At 40.0% G+C, this 23039-nt stretch overlaps 1 protein-coding gene across 13 annotated transcripts in view; it reads right to left on the reverse strand.

Moving 5' to 3' along the window:
- PARD3 (par-3 family cell polarity regulator) overlaps window positions 1-23039 on the reverse strand; it is a 448147-nt gene that overhangs the window by 424330 nt on the left and 778 nt on the right. The window lies entirely within an intron of this gene.

Genomic DNA, 23039 nt, shown 5'->3' on the forward strand with positions numbered 1-23039 from the left:
ACTGCAGATGGCAAACCATCTTTCACCCTTCAACAGCTTTTAGCTGTACCAACGGGTTCTCTGGCACTTAATCACTAACTCCCCACCTCCACATTTACTGTTTCACAGTAACTGCCATTCATTGTACTTTGTATTCATTCACAGTACCTAGAGGAAAAACACTGTTAATTCAGATTTGTCACCTTTACTTCAGCACCTTTGTCACTTTTACTTTTATTTGATGGATCCACAGAAACAAGATCTCACAGCTATGAAACATCTTTTTTAAGGACACAAAGAGCTCCAAGTTCAAAAACCCATGTTGTCAGCATCATGTAAGCAGCTCCTCTGACTTAACAGTAACAATACAAACATGAATTTCAGTCATTCATATATATATTCATTGACTACAGTAACAATACTGTAAATTAATTTCAGATGCCACTACGAACACCAGTGATCACCAAGACAAAAGCAGAATTAAAGCCAAATGGATACCAATGAAGAAATGTAAAGATCACTGGGATTGTCTGCACTAAGGAGCAGAATTTCTTTTAAAATATCAGCTGTATTCCCACGTGCTCAGTGCCCACCAGCTCAAACACTTCATCTATGAACTCAATATACAAACGCATCCTTAAATCCCATGGGGAAAAAAACTGGGTAAGGCCCACACTGGGGGTGAAAAAAAAATTTAATAATAATGATAATAATAAAATCAGTGATACACAGGGGGAATTATGAAGGATTACAATGAGAAGCAGTACAAAACCAAAGAGAAAGGTCCCTGATAAGACATGCCAGTACCCAGTCTTGAGAAAGAAGGTGGAGTTTACGGGAGGTTCTTAATTTAAAAAAAAGAGAGAGAAAAGGCTTTCTAACAGGATTTAACAAGCACCAGGTTGCAGTAGGGTTTTTCATTGCTCACATAAATGAAGACATGCCTTGCAAAGCAACCAACAGAAATCTATTTTCATCTTCCAGACTTTGTAACTTCAACATAACACAGCTCTGGCAGTAAAAACTTTGTTTCAGAGGCAGTAAAAACTTTGTCTCAGTGGTAAACTGTAGGCTCAGAAAGGGACTGGTTCACAGCCCTGAAATAATTCTCAGTACTTTGCTGAGCAAGGGCAAGCAATAAATATCGTAACAACAGGGACTACAAAAATCTCCATTCAAGAATAACAGTAGCAGTGGCACCAAACTCCTAATGCCTGTCCATCCCAAATCGGAAACATTACACTTCAAGACTGCAATGAATATTTCACCTCCCAGTGCTTTTTGAATTCAACACATGCTGACAACTTGACTGTATGATACTATTTATGCCAAAACATTACAGATATAATGAAAGATTTCCTTCTTAAACTCTTATAAAGCACTGTAAAAAGTTTTACTACCAAATTTACCAATACTGCTAAGCCATTAGCTCCAACTTTACTCCAAAATAGTGCAAGTAAAAGCCTGCAATTTTACAGACCTGCTTTTCTTTCTAGCAGTTTGTCTATAGATTAGGGTTACCTGACACTGACTACATACATAAGGGCATTCCACTAAGAAGGAGTTTATTTTTTAAATTACATTATATGAATTGCAAAACAATACACTTTTGTTTCCCCCAACATACTATAGAACAACTCTGTACTTGCAAGAACAACTGTTTTCTTCTTATACCTTTTAATTAGAATTACAAAATGTTTACATTAGAAGGAACAATTGCCCTGATTTCTTTTCAAACAGCTTCTAGATCTGCTGTAACATGCCTACGTATCTGATTAACATCACTTTTCACTACACAAAAGTGGTTATACAAGCCTGGTACTTCTCTTGCACTTTTTTCTAGGGCTTCCAATATTTATTCATCACATCTCATATGTAAGAGTAAGGCAGATGTAAAACCCATTTGACTCTATGTGATCACCACTTAGCTATCTGATTTCAAAGTTGTGGAAAGAGTACAGATGCAGATCTTGAAACACACTTCAGTTCAGTATATTATTTGGTTGAAATAAGCGATTTAAAAATCATTTCTTCTACCATTCTTAACAAAGTCATTGTAAAGTTTTATGCAACCGGAAAGCAACAAAGAGAAAAGATAAATAGATGGCAAATACGAATGTGTTCTTATGATCCTTTTTTAAACCTGAACTAACAGCTATTTAGTTTGGAAAAGTTTTCTGAGCTTATTTAGAAAAAAAGTATGTATTATTTTTGTAAAAATTTTGATCTGTAAGTGGCTGACCTTAAAAAAAAATCTAATTACTGATTAAATAGGAGTAAATGTCTCAAGTGGGAGGAGCTGGGGAGTCCCCATCATTCCTCCCAAGAACAAACACAAAGAATGATTTCTCAACATGGTCCAGATCTACGGAGTCGAGCACTCCTCAGAGTACAGAGAAGTCTGTACTTCAGCAACGAGATAAGAAGTACAGTCTCATACAGACATTGTCCAGCCCTCAAAACATCCTGCAAGGTGCAAACATTGTTATCCAAAGCAAAGAAAAAGTGCAACCTATCTATGACCACACAATGAGCTAGCAGCAGAGATTTTCGGAGAGATGTTTTGGGTTTTTTCCAAGCACGTGCTTACTTTCACACATAGCAAGCAGCCACTCAGCAAGATCAGACACTAGCAAAAAAGGGGACCTCTGCCAAGAGGACATACGTAATGAATGGCATCCACTGGAGCAACCTGGACTGTCTGCGCTGGAAATATGTGTGCTTAAGTAATTGCAGGCATGCTGCAGCCAGCTCCCACACTAAAAACTGAGCTATTTCATATGGCTGCTTTGGGAAAATGTGAATCACATCTTAAAATGATGTATTTCTCTGCACTGCCCCTAAAGGATCCTGTGGTGCCCAGACCAGCTGCAGACACCAATCTGGTAGGATTAACAGTTAGGCTACATGAACTCTGCTCTACACACCAAACTTAGCTGGGATGAAGGAGGTGACAATAACCTCTCTCACCATGAGGATATGGATTTCTAACACCAATAAGAAAAAGAGCTGCAATCAGAGCTTTGTGCAGAGTCCCCGTGTACAGCAACAGCATTTAATCATAGAATCATGTAATATTTTGGGTTGGAAGGGACCTTAAAGATCATCTAGTTCCAACCTCCTGCCATCGGCAGGGACATGCCCCACTAGATCAGGCTACCCAAGGCCCCATCCAACCTCGCCTCAAACTCCTCCAGGGATGGGGCAGCCTCAACTTCCCTGGGCGACCTGTTCCAGTGTCTCACCACTTTCACGGTGAAGAAATTCTTCCTATTGTCTAGTCTAAATCTGCCCTTCTCTAGTTTATACCCATTCCCCCTCATCCTATCATCACAAGCCTTTATAAATAGTCCCTCTCCAGGTTTTCTGTAGGGCCCTTTCAGGTACTAGAAGGTGGCATCTAATGTAAGAAACTATGCTACAAAAGCATCTTAAACTACCCTAGGGAAGCTGACAGTTACAGAGGCCAAACTAGGTAACTCTCCCAAACTCTTCCAAACTGGGTTTTAATTCTCAGTATGGAGTGTGAAACAAAAATAAGCACTTTGGTGATGGCAGCATGCACATCTAGTGATATGCAACAGTCCTCACACACTGACATTAGACCTCATAATGGCAAACACTCACTATGGCTAAATCTGACAAATACAAACCTTTTCAATGAAAAATTCAACATCTCGTTCATGTTGTTGCTGGCAATGTGAGCTTTTTGTTCCCACTCACAAACAACTTGGCATGCATTCTCACATCACTGTATGTGTAAATTCAACATATTCTCTCAACACACACCTGCAGTTTCAACACAGCCCCACTGCACTCAGAGCCCACACATGCACTACTAACCCAAACAGGGCTCGCTGTCTCACTTGTGTATTGTGCTAGATGATTCGCTGTTTCAGCTAGTGTTGGCTTCTGATTGCAAAGGTACACCTTTAACCTGCAGTGCATTTACCCTCAGCAATGATACCGGGTTTGGTTTCTTTCACAATGATTCACATTCTGCATTACATAAGTTCAGAGCGCTCACTGGGTGTCTGGTATAATTTCATTAAATAAAAAAAGATACTACGCATCACAAGATAGTAAAGTTTTGGGGGTATTATTATTATATTAAAAATAGTGACTTTTGGGGAGACAAATATTAATTTTATGTAAGAGCAATAGCAGAAGGAGTTTGGATGTTCTGTAATAAGACTCTGTCCAGGAGACATAAGATGTCCCATGTTAAAATCAACAGTTTGCTTGGTCTTCACAACCATGTTTACTGCTGCAAATGAAAAATTTTTAGCCTAAATCATATACCGGGGGGGGAGAGATTTAAAGAACATGAGATATATCAGTACTTGATTTCAATCAAATATCTCAAAGCTTGTTCTGTTACAATTACTACTCATTTGCTGCAGAGAAGCGCTGTAAGGGCAGCTTCTCATGCATCTGAGGTGGCTTCCACACAATGAGAAATAGTATATGTTTCTAGAGAGTACTGAAGGGCAGTTGACAATACACAAGGCTACACAAATGCAAATCTTAAAAACTCACTCCTCAAGATTCTAAATCTAAAATATATAATTAATAAACATGCTAAAGCAATCATTGCATCGACTTTTTGAGTGTGTGGAGTTATGAGACCTGTGATTTCTTAGATCTCCCAACCCAAACCCAGGGCCAGCTGGCTCCATTCCCTATCTCATTTAAGAGGCATGTATTGCTAAGGCAGCAAGTGTTGCACATTTGTGAGAGCCTAGAGACATCAATGTTTGTGAATGCTAAGAAAGATTTATTTCTTGTGTGAAAGCTGATTGCCACCGGTTTTTCTTTTGCCCTTGCAAACAAACAGCTACCTGAATCACTGGCTCCAGTTACCAGTGAAAGGGCTTTTCTCAAACAGGAAGAATTTTAACATATGTAGGCACAAACCTGCAGAGGCAGAGACACTGCAGAAAGCATATGCGTTGCTCATGAGCATGAACAGCAATTCAGCAGAACTGCAGAAAACAAAATTTTGAAGAAAAACTAATGGTTTACTTCATTGTGGATTTCTTCCCTAGAAAGGAGGAAGCCATCTTGCAGATTCTTACACTCGTGCAATTCAGCCCTCTCACAGGGATCATGTCACGAAGACCAGCAGGAAGGCTAAAATCTCAGCCCTCACCCCCGAGAGGAAGCAGGCTATCCACAGCAGCCAATGCCAGTACCACCAACACACCCCAAAACTAAAGTGCATGTCCAACCCAACCATGTACAGTGGAGCAGTCAGACTCCTGAATAACAAAGCATTTCCATGCACCACTAGCACTCCACCCTAACAAGAAATGGCACTCATGGAGGCTCTCCATCACAGGAAACATCCCCAGAGCAGAAACTTCGGGGACTTTTAATAACAAAACCCAAACAGTTCCTGGATAAGACAGGAACAAATCTCTACTTCAGCAGGGCCTTTGCATGTATGTGTGAAAATGACAACTGAAAAAAAAAACAATAATGAAAGCCTTGAACAAGAATCAAGCAGTCACTTAAGTAATTCCTCAAAACATCAGCAACCTGACCCTCAAGACCATTCACTTTACTCCTTAATTATGGACTCTGTTCCTGTAACTGAAATCCAATGAAATTCTATCCTGTGATTATCCAGAACCTGAATAAAGATAGTGAGGCTATATCTGAAGAGAAGTCATTGCGTAGTCTTTTACCTTATTATCCTTTTCAGTGTTTCATACTGATGATACTTTGTTTAAACTATCCAGAAAAGGAAGGATGAACACCACCACAGAGCTTGCAAGTATCTATAGGCAGAGAAGAATTTTATTCACACGGACCTCCAATGCCACCAGAAAAGTTCAAACAGTATGCCATCCTTAAAAGCAAAGACCCATCGCATTGGCTTCAACACAAGACTCAATACAAGGCTGAAAACAGACTAGGAATACACTACACATCCTCAGTAGAAGGAAACAAAAAATCACTCATCAGGGCATTTACCTAGAAATGTGTTTGCTTCAATTTCAGCAGAGGTCCTTCAACCACAGCAGAACCATCTTCAAGGAACCTCTTTGAAAGGTGATCAGGAGGGGCTCTCACCCCACAGGGACTCCACAAAAAGCAATGACACACAGGCTAAAAAAGCATAAGGCTCCCTCTGGCCTTGGATGTCACAATCACCCATATAGTGTTTCCCTCCACAGGTGTCACTGCAGAGTGACCCAAGCAAGTAACATCAGTGACATTCACCATCTTCAAAGAGCCCGTTTACAGACACAGGCCATGTAATGGCTTAGTACAAATAGATCCTTCTGCCTCTCCTGTCCACCCCCACTACCTGCTGCCTCTGCACACCACTAACCTCGAGGAATCCAGCCACAACCACAGCATCAGCCCTGTTCGTAACTGGGAACTGCACAGTGTCACCCTTGGGTTAAAGGCCAGCTCTGCTCATGGTGGGGAGTTGCACTACATAGCTTTCATGACATGAAACGTACCCAACCGCCAGGCTGCTACCTGAAGAGACTGCAAGTCATATAATGCTAAAAGTATACCATTAAAAAATTAGCTCCACTATTTAACAAGGAGCTGTACTGGAAGATCCCTCTGCCTGGACATAATTCTCCTGGTTTTGGGGTGCTTCCACCCAGTTTATACCCAAGTGTGACCCTGATCACACAACACACCACAACAGAGCAATCATTCCCTCAGGGGATTGATGTCATATATGCTCATCCCAAGACTCAAAAGTGGTTTTATATTTATATTTAGTAAGTGTGGCATTCTCACTGAGTACAGCAGAAGTTGGGTTGATATAATTTCCTTTTTCAGGTGCTCCACCTTTCAGATTCAATATGTAAATACCAAATCCCAGACACACAGCAGACTGTTTTCTCCATTCATTCAGGCAACATGAACTGTAGGATATTTGCAGTTTTTACACTTTGCAAATGAGATATGGGGGGAAAATGCAAACAGGCTTTTTAAAACAGAAAAGCAGATAAGATATTTCAATGGCCGACAGATCTAGGATGACTCCTATTTTTGTTTTGTACACAGCCAGCTGACTGTTAACAACCAAGCCCATACTCAGTGCAAGTAATAAAAAGGAGGTGCTGTAAAAAGATAGATTGAACAGTTTGCCCTGAACTGATAAAGCAGCAAGCAAATAACACTATTGTACGGAAGCATGCTTGGTTTGTGAAAGCAGACAGTCTCCTCTTGTTAGCTCTACAGCTACAATCAGAAAAAAAAAAAAAAAAAGAAAAAAAGACAGAGAAAAATGAGAACATTTCTCCTTCCATCTGGAAACATAAGATCCAAAAAAGGAGTGTCCTTCACTGTTCCTGATCCTCAGGATATGCTGCTTTCTCTTATGAAAGAAGTTCAGTTGACTCAGTTCACAGTCATGTTTGAGCAACTTGTAAATCAGTGAACATACCCGATTTCATAGGCTTCGTACTTCAGTGAAAAGCACATAATTGTATAATACAGTCAACTATCTACTAACTTTTCTAACTAAATGATTTCCCCTCCTTCATATTGCTCATTTGGGTGGGCTTTTTTTCCTAATATTGATATTTATATCCAGCTTGCTTGGCAATAATCTCATCCAATGCATTTTCTGTCTGTTACTGCTGAAATGCTGAGTGTACATCCTCTTAACGTTAGTAAAAGCATTTACATGAAAAACAGTTTCATTAGCTGATAATAAAAAAAAAAAAAAAAAACAGGAGTTTAAAGTTATTTAATGCTGTACAAATTCAATATAAATGCATACTGGGATAGAACAGATACAGATTTCCGTTTCCAGAATTGTTTTAAATTATTATCAGAACAAACTTCATTTGAAAACATATCCCACTAAAAAAAAAAAACACAGGGTAAACAGAAAAGAATATCTGAGCTGGCAGAGTCCTACCAACACATATTCATTCACCATCATGCACTGCAGTTCAATTGCTTTCAATAAAACTCAACTTTTTGTTAAAACTCCTGAGTCAGTAGCATTTGCAGGGTTCCCATGACAGTATTGCTGGTAGCTGAAAAGTCTGTCCATCTGTATCCTCCTCACACAGTAAGTTCAGGCGTATGAGAACAGTGAGGCACGTAAGAGCATAACAGCGTCAGGACAGAAAGCATATTGCTGTAATCATTCCTGCACACCAGCCACCCTTTTTGTTTTGTTATCTTACGGAATAGCTCAAGAAATCAGGATGAAAGATTAATAAGGCAGTAAAGAATTCCTTGATTACTGCTGTGGTATAGGGAATAGCCTGAGTTTAAGATAGCAAAAAAGTTGCCCAAAGACAGCCTAAAAAAAAAAAAAAAATATATATATATATATATATGAATATTTGACTGAGGAAAGTAAGAGAAGCTTGTGAGAAGTTCGTACGCTATTTATAAGCACTTGCAGACCATCTCTTTATCTCTTTCTTTCCTCTACAGCAGGACACAGTAGATGAAGCAACGACCGCAATTAAGATACTACTTCCTCAGTGATATCATGGAAATAAATCATAATGTAACTGTAATGCATGAGGACCAGGAAACCTTCTAAACCAGAGCCTTCAAGGTGCACACAGTGCATACAAGGGGAGGCAACATCAAGCAACCATCAAGCAACCACAAACGAGAAACAACTCCAAAGAAACAGCAGAGGCTAGAAATCAGTAGAACACAATTAATTTTGATGAAAAAGCCAGGAACAAGCAATTCCACTGAACAGGTCAGAAACAGCTTTTTTCCAAAGACAGCAAAGGAAGCAAAGCATCACCACCTAACTTCAGTATTGCTAAATCTAAATACAAGCAGTTTTATTTTTCTCAGGGGCTCTCTAATGAAGAAAGATGTCTAAAATAAGTGTTATGCCACAAGAGACATAAAATAATGCATGTAAATCATTAGAAATATTTGTTACTAGGTTTCAGCAAAAACTCTCAGTCTATCCAGTTTCAAGAAATTACTTCGCATTGTAAGTCCTCATGCCTAATAATGGCGTGTTTGTCAAAGGCATAGAGTCACTTGAAAATACAAAGTCTAGAAACAAAAAATGAACAATGGTTATAATGTCATCTAGAATTATTTAGTAAATGCTTCCATTTCCATAGTCCACCAGCTGCATTTTTGCGAAATGCTGTAGATAAAACAACGATGACAGCTGTCAACAGAACCCAAAGGCTTCAACAAAAGCGGTAATAATAAACTGCAGTTGTGCTACAGCATGTTTTTTAAAACAGAAAAGAATAAACCACCACATACTAAACTCCAAGTAGTCGTTTTAAAAAGCTGGGTTAGGGTGGAATTATAATTTGCAATATAGCAGTTTTCAGGGCTTAGCATTATTATTATTTAATATGTACCACAGCAAGCATTCAGTTCGCTCTCTCCAGCCCTTCTGCAGCTCTGCATGTTTCCTTATCCCCAATATAGAGATCCTGAATATGACATTATAATCATGAAAGCTTACCTCTACAAAGGGAAACTTGCTTTCTTCAGCACTGCATGCAGAAAGGATTAAAAAGTTTTGGTAGATTGAGTTCCTTTTAAATCAGCATCAGTAGCACAGTAGTCTACAACCAAAGTTGAGACTGAGGCAATTAACCCCATCAATCTAAAACGAACATGTACACACACAGACAACTCTTTCTTACCAGCATAAGGTGGACACTATTAAAGCACTTACTGACTACCTCAACACTTCTGTATTGAAAGAAAATTACAGCACTTAATGAGAAAGAATAAAAAAAAAAAAACCACCACACCACATCAGATTTAAATTCCACCAGCAGGCACCAATTTTCTCCCTTCTCTAAACTTCTCATATTTAAGCCAAACATATCACTGATAGGTCTCCTTCTGTCTTCAGTATGTCACTTAGCTTTAAATAAATTTTTTTAGAAGCCACTATTCATAAATCACTTTAGATAGCTACATTAGAGTAAACCATAAGATTTTGCTTAGTTTTCATTCTAAACTATAAACACTTATACAAGTATGCAATATTGAAAGCAACACCCTTACTGCCAAGTACAGATTACAATATAAAAGTTTAAACCACAGTATGAGTAAATTGAAATAAATTACATAAGAAACAGAAATTATTAAGCAATTCAACATGATAGAGTGCACACTTTTTCCAAAAGGAAGAAACTTTCTTTTCAACAGCCTATTACCACAAGATATCCCCTTTACAGCTTGCTGAAGCATGGCATCTTTTCACACAGAGGCACAGCTACAGGAAAGCAGAAGGATGAAATACAGCAATATTTTACCACGTCCTTACTAGAGGGAAAAGATAGTCTTGCAGCTAAGGAGTCAGCACATTGGCATTTTATTTCCAGCTTGATGCTGAACTGCTAAGTGTGGTCCTGGACCAGCCAGCAACCCGCTGTGCCTCCCTTCTCCATGTGGTTAAGTACGCACTTGTCAAACTCACACTACAGTATTTGTTTGCAGATTTGGTTTCTGAAAGGTGAAGGTGGTGAAGCACAGAAGAAAATTACCAAATTAGAGGAGAAGGCAGTGGAGAGCCATATCCATGCTCCTGGTTTGGATATTGAACACTGTCATAACTGGTGGGTCTAAAACTGCTTTGCTGTAGCACAGACGAATGGTACAGCAAAGTAGTTTTCTCTTTCCTAAAGTAACACAAAGATGCAGAGAAAAAACACAGAAGAACTTTATGTAAGTACCCGCTTGCTGCAATTAACACCATGCTGTTGCAAAACACAGTTAATGAGGTCCCCACAGAAAATGAGCCACGTGAATACACAACACTGCTCCCAGGTGAGCGCTCCCGTTCTCCATTTGGAACCTATAGGGCTTCCCAGTTAAGGGAGGGCTGTGTTGGGAGAGCCGTGATTCAAAAGGAGCCCATGCCTACTCTGTACCCCTATTTCACACCTGAAAAAGCAGGACATAGACAGATACATTTCCTTTCTCAAATCACAGCATCAGTGAAGCAAAACTAATTAGATATTTCCTGTATCTTCACCACAGATTTCAGCCAATGCTTCTGAAAGGAACTGAAACACACCGCAACTGTTTTCTTAAATCCTAACCACAGCATTTATAGTCTCCTTTATTCATTTCTACATACATCTCTTTACACTCCTCAGGTTCCTGTGCACTTGGAAATTTGCTGAAAAGGAGTAAGGGATAGTTGTCACAAAAAAAGTACCCTTCATTAGTTTTTAATAAAGTATTACTGAAGTCACATTAAAGACACTCCAATTTCTGAATTACAGACGAGTTAGCAACTCTTTTAGCTGTCTAGTGACACAAAACATATGGTCTTTACTAATGATCTGTACAACCTGTATGAACAATCTTACCTCCATGTTAAAAATAAAGGCAATTTGAAGTAGTGCATTCTAAAATGAAAACAAGCTATAAACCCATTAATCTGCTAGAGAAGAACACACCAGGCCAGCCTAACCATGCTTCAAATCAGAGCCTCTGCTCACCTTGCAGTAACAGAGCTGATGCCTGTACAGCATGCACAGCTCAGCAGCAGCAAGTTTGGACACAGCTCTGGAAATTTAAGTCCACAGCAATGACCAGAGCAATGGTGTAAGATACAAAGAGGGAAAGTCTACATGCTTTTAAACATTTGAATTACAAGGGAATTTTTATTGGCTGATTTCCAAAGGCTTCCCAAATGGACAGGTCCTATGCCATGACACAGCTATAAAAATTCTGAAGTGCTTGCTAAATAGTATCATCACCTTTGAAGTGGCCTATGAAGTAATAAAACACAGATCTAGTTTTAATTGGTGGAGTTCTCCAATAGGGCGCATAATATGCATTAAAATCCATACTTAAAAAAAATAAAAGTGGTACATTTTATTAGTTCCACTTACATTTACAGTTACATTTATTTCAAAATTACTCTGATATTTTGTTTTTCCATTCCCCAACAACATCCCCAAAAAAACAGCAGAGCCAATTGACGCTAAAAGCCTTGTGCTGCTGCTAGCATATCACCAACAGATGTTAGGAGCCCTGAATTGCAAGGCTGCAATCTGCTTCCTGAAGGAGGCTGGTGGCAGGTGTGCAGAAGAAACTATTTATAAAGATGCAAGAGTCAGGGTGGGAGGACTCCACAACTTCAGTTTTGCACATCATGTTGCATGTGTAGGCCTACTTACTCAGAGAGCTACAAAGTTACAATATATGAATCTCAGCATCTTTAGCTGCTTGTTTGATTTTACAGCTTCCCACACAATGCAAAGCTGATAGGTGAGCAGCACCAGGCTGACTCCCATTTGCTCTTGATGCAATTTGCAATTGCAAAGAACAGACCCTCCTATTTATCGCATCTAGGCACAGTTTACAAACCTGAAGCCATGTGGTCTTCACCCAAGGCCAGCTTTGAGTAGTGCATACCATGAAAGGAAAGGGTTCTTTATTATAAACTGGTTTCAGACCGCTGCTCCCTATCGCTGCTTGTAGCTTACAGTGCAGAATAACACAAAACACAAAGTGAATTGTTACAGTCCTTACTTGAGTTCAGAAAGGAACAACATGCTTTTTTGAAAAAGCAACAGGAAAATTGTAGATGAAAAACAGCATTCTTCTAAAACAGCAATTAATTACAGAAAACAGGGTTTTTTTCATGGAATGGCTCAGGCTGGTGAGGACCTTAAAGATGACCCAGATCCAACCCCCCTGCTGTGGGCAGGCACACCTTCCACTCAATCAAGTTGCTCAAACTCTCATCCAATTCGGCCTTGAACACCACCAGGGATGGGGCAGCCATAGCCAGTCTGGGCAACCTGTTCCAGTGCTTCACCACCCTCACAGTAAAAAATTTCTTCCTACTATCTAATGCAAATCTCTCCTCTTTCAGCTTAAAGCCACTACCCCTTGTCCTACCAGAACATGCTCCTGTACAAAGTACCTCCTCATCCTTCCTCCTGTAGGGCCCTTTTAGGTACAGAACGACTGCTATAAGGTACCCCCAGAGCATTCTCTTCTCCAGGCTGAACAACCCTCAGCCTGTCTTGATAGAAGAGGTGCTCCAGCCCCCAGTCATCTTTGTGGAGTCCTCCAGACAGGTCCATGCCCTTCTTATGCTGAGGACTCCAGATTGAATGCAATACTCCAGGTGAGGTCTCATGAGGGCAGAGTAGAAGGTCCCTCTGGATGCCAACCCCTCCCCCCAGCGTGTCGACTGCACCACACAGCTTGGCAATGTCATCAGACTTGCTTATTTCAGCATGACACACAACTTTAATATCCAAAAGTGATCAAGAAAAAATGTGTACTCATTGTGTCTTAAAATGGATCTCTATTCACAATGCCTTTGGCATACACCAGTCTTGGAAGCAGGCAACAGAAGGCAACAAAACACTGGCACACTGAATGAGAAGCAATTTGTGAAGGCAACTAGAGTTAGAGCAGTCTTCACACACTGTCTAATCAGACATAATACAGTCTAATAAAGGGAAACACAGACCACCCATAAAACAGGACCTACATTTTAAAAAATTATAATAGCTACTATGATTTACAGATTCAAAGTAGTTTAATAACTTTCACATGAAACAAAGAAGAAAAAAAAAATCCCCATTTTCCTTTTGTTCTGAGACCAAGCCAGTACTGAATTATGAAATGGAAGTAACTTAGAACAAAATAGATCATTTCCTAAAAATTGGCTCAAGTACAGTAGATGGCTATGGTAAGTATCGAACTACATTTAAAAAAAAAAAAAAAAGAAAAGAGAAAAAAAGAGCCAGAAGCATAAGCGATTACACAGCCACCTTGAGAACGTTTTTAGAAAGCTGATTCCCACATAGCTCTGTCTGCCCAGCACCACCTGCAAGAAGACAGCAAACCACTGTCCAAACCTTTCCTTCATCGTGTAGCTCAGCACTTCTCCCAACAACCATCAGCCATCAGAAAAATAACACAACAAAAAGCAGAGTTAGTCTCAGACTTAAATATATGATCCTCAAGAAATATTTCAGAAGTAGATTTACGATACAGTTCCCTTCAGCAGCTTGTTTAGACATCTCCAAATGCTGAAAGGTAAACAGCAGTACATCCAAGCTAATTATTTCATATTCAAATATCAAAAGAATATTTAACTAGGCACAAATTAGCTTTTCGTACAAGCTAGCTCCTATTCCCCAGCTAGGGAACTCTACCAGCAAAGGAAACTTCTGAACTCCACAGAGACAGCGTGAGAACTAGGAAACTTTTCAGCTAAATATTTTATAATCCCCAAAAGATACAACACTGGATACTCATTATTTAGGGGAGGGGGGAGGGGCTTCAAGCTAACAATTTTGTGGCAATACCAAAGCAACAAAAGGGTCATCAGGATTTTGCTTCAAATAACTACAGCAATAAAGGAGAGATTTATAAGACACTGATTACACCAACATTTCACGCATATTAACATCTGCTTGAGTTTACCAAAGCATTATGTTCTTGAGTGGTTGCTGGGCACAGAACGATACTACTCCATTGCCTAATAGAACCACAAGTTAAAACCATTACCCCTTGTCCTATCAATATGTAAATACACTGTTTTACATATAGAGCATAACATTTTCTACTTAGACAAGATTAGTTAAGCCTAGAAAATACAAAAGATTTTCTCTTTAAACAAATGGCAGCACTAAACCATACATTTTGCATACACACAGTTATAGATATTCAAAACCATATTCAGTGGCTGTTTTACAACACAGAGCCTATGCCAACAGACAACTCCAAATTTAAAAACTCTTATTTCACCCAGTCCATTTTTGCTTGCAATTTCTTAATTTAGACTTCAAATTTTCCATAACTATTACAGACAACATTTATATGTGCCATTTCTCACTTAAAGGAAAACTAGGAAAAGCAATAAGAACCGCCATTTAGGAAACTCAGCAAGGGCAGAAAATATCAAACTATATTCTCAAATTAGTATTCTTAGTGCCTATACAAATATAAGATTTGGTAATGATGGTCTGAACCTGCACCATGCCCAGATAACAGGGCTCTGACTGAGTGAGGACAATGACAGGGGGTCTCATGAGGAGGCCTTTCCTTTCTCCTGTCCCCAGCCACCTTGGATCCACACTGTGGCAACAGAAGCAGCATCTTCATCAGCAATAAACAACTAACTTGTGCACATCCTCACCTAGATACAAACATGAGCTGCTGCCTAAGCACCAAGCCTCTTCACATGCACCTTGCGGGAGCCCCGCAGCCCACCCAGGGGAGCCATGTCCATGGATGGCCAGGCTCCCCTCAGGAAAGCAGCAGTATTACACCTCTTAACCAGCACTCATCTCTCTATAATACAAGGCAGAAACACCTAGCAGAACAAGTGAGATATATGGAGACCACTGCTCTCCAGCTGGCTAAATTATTACAATTGCACAATACATTTTAAAAGCCTCACACTTCAGGCCAGCAGTCTTCCACCAGCCTGGTAACTGCCAAAATTTGGAGCCACATTCAAGCAGGTTAAAATAATTTCCCTCTTTATCCTCACAGACTGCACCCGGTGCCGAAGCCAGAGGCTCATTCACGAGGAACGGTTGGCCATCACAGACCAGCCACCACAGCCCAGCTGCCTAAATCCTTCTTCTTTTGGTACTCGGTAGCTGGCCGCTTTCCCAGCGCTCACAGCTGCAGGCAAAGCAACCTTCACAGGAAGGCAGAGGGGAGAAAAAACTGACAGCACAAACAAATGCACACTTAAAAAAATGCAAATAACCTTTGGTACAACAGGTTCTTGGAGAGACCAAATTAAATCAAGCCTTGTTGTTCCACTTAGCGGTTTATTAAAGAAGCTAAAGGTTCTGAAGCTTCCAATTTTAATATTTTTTTAAACTATTTAAGTAGTTACAGCAACAAAACTTTCAGGCTACTTGGTCTCAGAGACACTCCTGTGATCCCTAGAAGTAATTTTTGTTATTTCATTAAATTCTGCTCCTGCTCCTTCCTTTTCTGAAGGACTCCGAGAACACGGAACAAAGTCATTCCTCTCATTATATGCACAAAGAGGTGTATCTCCGCAAGTTTCTCACAAGTAGGATATTGCTTCTGACATCTAACAGAGAAGAAAAAAAACATTATGTGGCCTTTGCCTAAGGGGAAGATAGAGTAACTCAACAACTTTGAAAGCACATGCAAAAAAGATGGGGTAAGGTGAAACTACTGTTTCATTTAGCAAGTGTGGCTACATTTCTTCAAACAAATGAAAACACTTAAGTGGGTGCACACACAAACATACAGGCACTCCCAAAAGTCCTATCTCTAGAACAGTTTATACCCACGTAACTTTTTTTTTCTCCTATTAGTAATACAACAAGAACACCAGAAACATTTTAAATTGCCATTCCGAGTCTGTAAAGACATGCATACCCAGAACTAAAATCCTATAAACATGACCACTTAAAAAGGAAACTGCTAACAATGTACCAGCTCGCTCCTCCTCCAAAGGATTCAAAAATCTCGCTGCATCAGCAGCAGGCTGAGTGTGAGAGACTGTGGAAAGTACATCCAAAAATGTGACATCGCATTTTCAAAATAGTGCCTATTTTCCCTAGCAAATCAGAGATCCACTACTTTCACTATGCTTAGGGCCCAGAAACGGAAGCTTCCTGCAATAAATTCCACAGGTTTCTTTCTAAAAAGAAATCCTTTTGGGTGACATCTGTTGTGCCACTGAAGTCAATTTTTCATCCTCTTCCTAAATTAACCAGTTACCTTCAAGGGAACCAAGTTAACCAGTTTCTCCCCATATTCGGCTCTTTATATTTGTCAGTATTTAATTTACTCCGTTACTGTCTTGCTTCCATGCAAACTTCTGTTTCCCCTCTCATGTGAAAGAAAAAGCAGCAGATTTACATCCACTTAGCATTACCCCAAAAATGTTTTCTTCCCCGAGTCTCCAAGGACATTCCATGCTTTTTTCCTCCCCTACAGAACACCACCTTTCTCCCCACTGTCATATGACTTCTGCCAGCCCTGCCTCTGTTACCAAAAGGTCCTGACGAGCTGGAGACACAAAACCAAAAAGACCCAGTTCACAGTTAACTTTAATTTATTTTTTCCTGAATTTAGAGTTTGGATCATTTCTCTTTCACTAGTAATACTAGTCATTTTGACAAGTACTATGTATATCTGTGCTGCTGCATTTTTTTTTACTTTCTTGGTTTTTTTTAAACAGCACTCCCAGATTACGTAACTTGGCTCAAAGGCAGTTTGGTTTTCTGCTGCTTTTTATCTGTCTTCCAGTACCAGACTTGCTGAGCATTACAGTAAAATGACCTCAAAGAAACAAGGAAAACATATAACTTATATTAAAAAGGAGAAAAAAAAATAAAGCACAGATGCCCTAAAGTATCTTGCAGAATTTTTTAATACCTTTTGCTCCACTTTTTATTTTCTTACTGTTCACAAAATATTTCTGAGTGAGAACATCTGTGCTATACTCTGGATTGATGTTACAAGAATTCCACTTTATTTTCAATATACATAAGCATTGGTTCAGCATTGTTGCATGTTTTATCCATTCAATTTATGCTTGGATGAAAAGGTTTGTTTTCCTTTGAAGAATCAGGAAATTGTTTTAAAGCTACAGGAACCATATTCTCTATAACTAACATCACTAACAATTCTGCCCCATTTACTCCACCTTATTTTACCAGATTAAACACGCCACGACTGAAAGATGTCATAGTCTGGTACAACTGAGAAAGTGTTACTTCCAGGGGTGTTTTTATAACAGAACTAAAACATCTGTGACCATTGTAACCCAAGTTAAAGTGTAAAAAGATATGAGAATCAGATGGGTTTCCCACTGGAAGAAGGCTGTTGCCCAGAAGAAGAAGTGATGGCAGCCCTCGAAACACTAAAGTGCCTCCAGGACCTGTCCTCCCAACACACTGAGCGCTTTCACAGGCTTGTCCCCAGCCATCTCCTCAGAGCTACAGGGATTGCTCACTGCAGCCAAACACTGTGCTTGCTCCAAGGGAAATCACTCTCAAGCCACTCTTCCACAAACGCAAACTTCACTTTGATCACCATTAAGTAACACTAAAATATCAAGAAACCACATGACACCAAACTGAAAGCAATGATGTATCCCAGCCAGCTAAAGATAGGTACTGCTGACACCACTTGACCATGGCAGTACCAAACATACCCTTTACTGAAAGAAACATCAAAACTGAAGGACTTGCATGTTGTCCACTTTTTCTGCTCCTCTTACTAAATATTAAAGAATTCAATCTTTCTCCATATTAGCCCTAGATAATTCAAAAAGCATTTAGCCTGCTTTCTTAGAGAACAGGGATACAGCCCTAAGCATGGCTCTAGGGCCTCCCAAAGACACTCCTCCTCCTCCTTTGCACCACAGATGGTCGAACACAGGTGAAACCTGGTGGACAGGGGCTGCAGCAAAGCCCTCTCCAGGGCATGGCACAGCTTATGCAGCTCCCTGGCTGCCAAGCCACATGTCCCCTTGGGCACAGTACTGTTAAACGGCGAAGTCCTCTTGCAAGCAACCTCAGCGGCCACTTCCATACACAATCTAAAAGTTCATTCCTACCTTCACTCTGCAACTTCTTATGCAATGCAAGTCACTTGTACTGACAGATGAGGACAACACCAGGAAAACACCCAAACAGCTGAAAACACAGTGGGAGTTGGTGAGAAGTGGTCAAAAGGAAGCTTTCTATAATGAGTGGAGAGAATTAAGTCACCATGTGCAAGACCTAGCCTTGTGTTTCCACCATCAACTCTCAAACGTGCAGGATCACACAAGAGCTTTCTAAACCCAAAGCAACTGTGACCCATTTCAATACTTTTCTTCCTTCAATTAGTAGCTTTCCACCGCTATTCCTGGCTTTCACCAAAATGCAGCAGAATGACATTGCCAGTCAGCTGGGTTTCACTGCTGTTGTCAGGAGCTCAACATCAACAAAGAGGTCAAGGGCCGGCTTGAGAAAAGTACCAGCAACCCTTCAGAAACTAGGTTCTCCTGTCTGACCTCAGGTAAATCACTGATATACTGCCCAACCAATACCAAACATGGAGCAGAGACTTCATCCTGGTAGTGTCAGCTGGAAGTAAACCACCAACTGAGCAGCAGGGATGAGGGATTTTTTTGGTTTATGGTTCCTTTGGGGGCCTTTTTGAGGTGGTGAAGGTTCCTGCACACTCTGAAAACAGTCTATAAGACTTCCTTCTACTTAAAAAAGGCTCGAGATTTATACAGATAACAAAAGGAAATCCAATTTTAAAAAATAAATAAATAAATAAAACTTTAATAAAATAAATAAAATAAATAAAATAAATAAATAAAACTTCAACACTAAATTTAGCCCCTATTGACCATGACTGTTTTCATTACAATTCTGAAGAGTCTCTGCATGGGCACTGTAGAGTAACCATCTAAGCCTGTACCCAAAACACAGCAGCCAGGCTCAAGCATGTAACGTGCCAAGACCAACACAAAACACAAGTAAAGTCAGCAGATTTTCAAAGTCACCCACCCCCGTGTATACGAATGATGCCCCAGTGACACAATTCACGAGCAACTGTAAACCTGTTTGCTCTGCAGAACATAAGAAGTATCAAAATTGCTGTTGTGTTACCTGGAAGACAACCGAGTACCAATCAGGGAGCTGACTTTTGGACAAATAATCTAAGAAATTCCAGTTAGCTGGCACTGGGGGAAAAAAAAAATCAAAAGCAAAAAAAGATGTTTCATGCATCAGCTAAGACTACAATTTTCCCTTCTCACGCTTCCCTACTGATGAATGTCAGACCTACCAAAGCGCTGGAGCTTTAAGCTCTGGGTGGCCTGACCTTCCTATGCACAAATTAAGTGAGAATACCGTCATTTGACACCTGTTACATTTGCTTACACAGTCAGTTTGCCTTGAGTTCTGGTCTCTTATCAGCAACTGCCTTCAAACACTGCCTTCAAACACGCTCACAGAGCAGATTACAATTTCTTTTCATAAATATTAACACACCACAGTTGTCAAATTAACAATTCAAGCATTGTTCCATACAATATCACAACACCCCCACCCCCCCCCAACACTTCCATCTCTCACAGCATTTAGTGAGGGGGAGAGGAAAGATCTCTTTTTAAGAGTCATCTTAGAATCTTTTTGATTCAGCAGAAAAACTGCTAATTTACTCATTTTTAACTAGAAAGTCGGGCTTATAAACAAGGTCTAGGAACATCACTACAGGCTCATGACACACAGGACATCAGACTGAACTATCATAAAGAGATGAAGGATTCCTGTGGGGACTGAACAACTCCGTAAAAGGTACCTACTCCTATTTCACATCCTTGTTTACTGTGCTTGTTTACATCACACAAAGACAACATGATAATGCTAAAACATAAAAAGCAAAAACTATACCTACTCACCACCTATGCATGTTTAGTTATATTTGCAAGAAAAAGAAGATAAAAGGCAAAATGCTTACAATATCCAAAAAAACTCAAAACACACAACAATTACAGCAATAGCTGAAAGCCACCAAAAAAGTCAGAAACGTTTCTGGTTACAACCAGATCAAACCAAAGCTATGGGATGGGCAACTATTTCTTTTTTTGATAAAAGGTTACTTGATACATAATTTTTATAATAATTTTCCACATTTTAACACTAGGTTATAGTCAACCATTTGATAACAATGTTTCAGCTCAACTGCCTGTCTTTCTGCTCCTTTTTGGGGGCAGCCCACCCTCTCCTACCATTACCATTAAACCATTTAGGTGTGGCTGACTTCCCCTCCTCAAAATCCCTCTTACCTTCTCACCAGTGTTTTTTTTATCATTAAATCAACTGCTTGGAAGCCATGAGCAATACAAAACCTGCAAACCCCTTGACAAGCAGGGTTTGGAAAACACACCTACCATTTCTCAAGCCAGTTGCCCCCTGCCTAATCACTCAGCAATCATGCCAGAGGCTGCACCAGTCCAGCCACACAAACACAGCATCACTAGCATGTCATCACGCAAATAAGGTTTCAATAAAAGTGATCAATTCTTGCTGACTCCAACTGCTCTGAACAAGGTGAGCTTCTCAAACGTCTCTTACCATTTGCTTGATCACTCACCACAAACACAACTTGTAGAAAAATGGATCACATTTCAGAGCCAAAGCATCTTTTAGACTAAAAGCAAAGGAAAAGAAAGATTTCCTATAAATGCTATACAGACCAAGCTTCAAGCACAGCCTGTCATATTAATAACTTAATCCACTGACAGCAGTGTTAATCCATAATGATTTCGAGATTTACAAATCCTAATCAAAGACAAATGGATTCAGAACTAACTGCCCTAACTAGCTGGGTTACCATATGCTTTTTTAAGCCTTAAAATTTTACATAGAGGAGGAACCTTACTATTACCTAGATTATTTTCTGTAAGTTTTGTTGGGTTTTTTTTCTCATTCTCATCATGTCTATTTAATCTAAATAATATCAAGTCAGAAAAATTCAAACTGAGGTCAAATTCTGAAGTTACTGTCTCCTAGCACTCCACAAGCATGATGCCAGGCTGCCTCAACACGACTGCACAGGTAGGTCAGGAGTGCTCACCAAGCAGATCACTTATTGCTAATCACAACCTAGAAACCATGACAAAGCAGGAGGTAATCTGAGAAGGGCTGACAACTCAGTTCTCAGAGGCTTCAAGCAGTTATCCTGAAGGAGCTGCTGCATGCAGCAGACACACATTTTTGCAGGATGAGAAATGCTGGTTTTCCTGTAAGTATGAAAACCATAAACTTAATTCAAATATTTTGAATAATCTTCCACCAGATACATTTTCCTTCCATAATAGAACAGTGGTGTTAAAGTAGGTTTCAGTATCAGCTTGATACCAGCTGCCAGATCATAGCTTCTTAAATGCACACATACTTTGATCCTCCTAGTCTAAGAATTACTTTGTCCCAGTCTTGTCTCTTTCAGAGGTAATTTGCTTGTTTGCTACAGTAACATAGAAAGAAACCACTTTAGTGCTATAAAAAGGCAGTCATCTATGAATTTCTGCCATTGAAACCATAAAATTACTATGTTACTCCACAGCCAACACAGCAAACAGCACTATTCATTTACTTACCAGACACTAAGGATCCACCTCCTTCCTACCTAAACATCACCGCAGAAAATCTTCAGTTTGACAGTAGGGACTGCACAGAACACCCAGAGAAAGCCCACAGACTATGCTACCGTGTTTTCAACCACAGTATTTCCATGTAATAGAAACAATCTCACTAATTACAGCTACCTCAAGTCCATACCAGCGGCACATAGCATAACCACCATAAAAATACTAATAAATAAAAACACTCTGTCATTTTAAACCCAGGACTGGGGCGACCAGGAACCAAAGCTTGGCTGCACCTCCACAGACTGTCTCTTTAGTAAGTACACTGGCATACTCAAAGAAGAGTAACATTCTTTTTCAACGTTTCCACAGGTGGGCCACTTCTTTCCTGAACAAACCCACACCACATGCAATCACATAACCCTTCCCAGTGATTTGTATGTTTCTCCTGTACTCACTCTGCAATCACTTGCAGCTTTAACATTATGCTGCATAATGTAATTACCATCCCTTAAAGCAATTAAACTGTTGGAAACCAGGACTCAGTCCAGTGCAGTGCCACATGAGTTACATGTGCCACAGTTATAGAGCACAATGCATCAGAATAATTAATTTTATTAACGTTGTAACACGGACGAACAAACTCTGCAAACATTTCTCATTCGAATGGCCCAAAGGGGCATCCGGTGCTCCCCCAACGGAAACGCTTTACTGTCCGCTGGTTTACCTTAACTAGAAAAGTGCCTTCAGCCAGTCTCCTACACTCAGGTAGACTGCCATGTGCCGTATATAAGTAACAGCTGGTACGAAGCCACGGTCACATCTACTCTTTTTTTTCAAGCACAAATGTTGTAGCAAGAGGAATGATAAAAATACAGAGAGAACGCACTCGTCCTCTCCAAAACCACGTTCTTCATGCATCAAGCAGAGAGGCGATGGGAATGTCGGTTACTTTTCTCCTTCCTGCAACCATAATTCTCTCCGA

This window comes from Cuculus canorus, chromosome 2 (genome assembly GCF_017976375.1).
Source record: "Cuculus canorus isolate bCucCan1 chromosome 2, bCucCan1.pri, whole genome shotgun sequence".
NCBI lineage: Eukaryota > Metazoa > Chordata > Aves > Cuculiformes > Cuculidae > Cuculus > Cuculus canorus.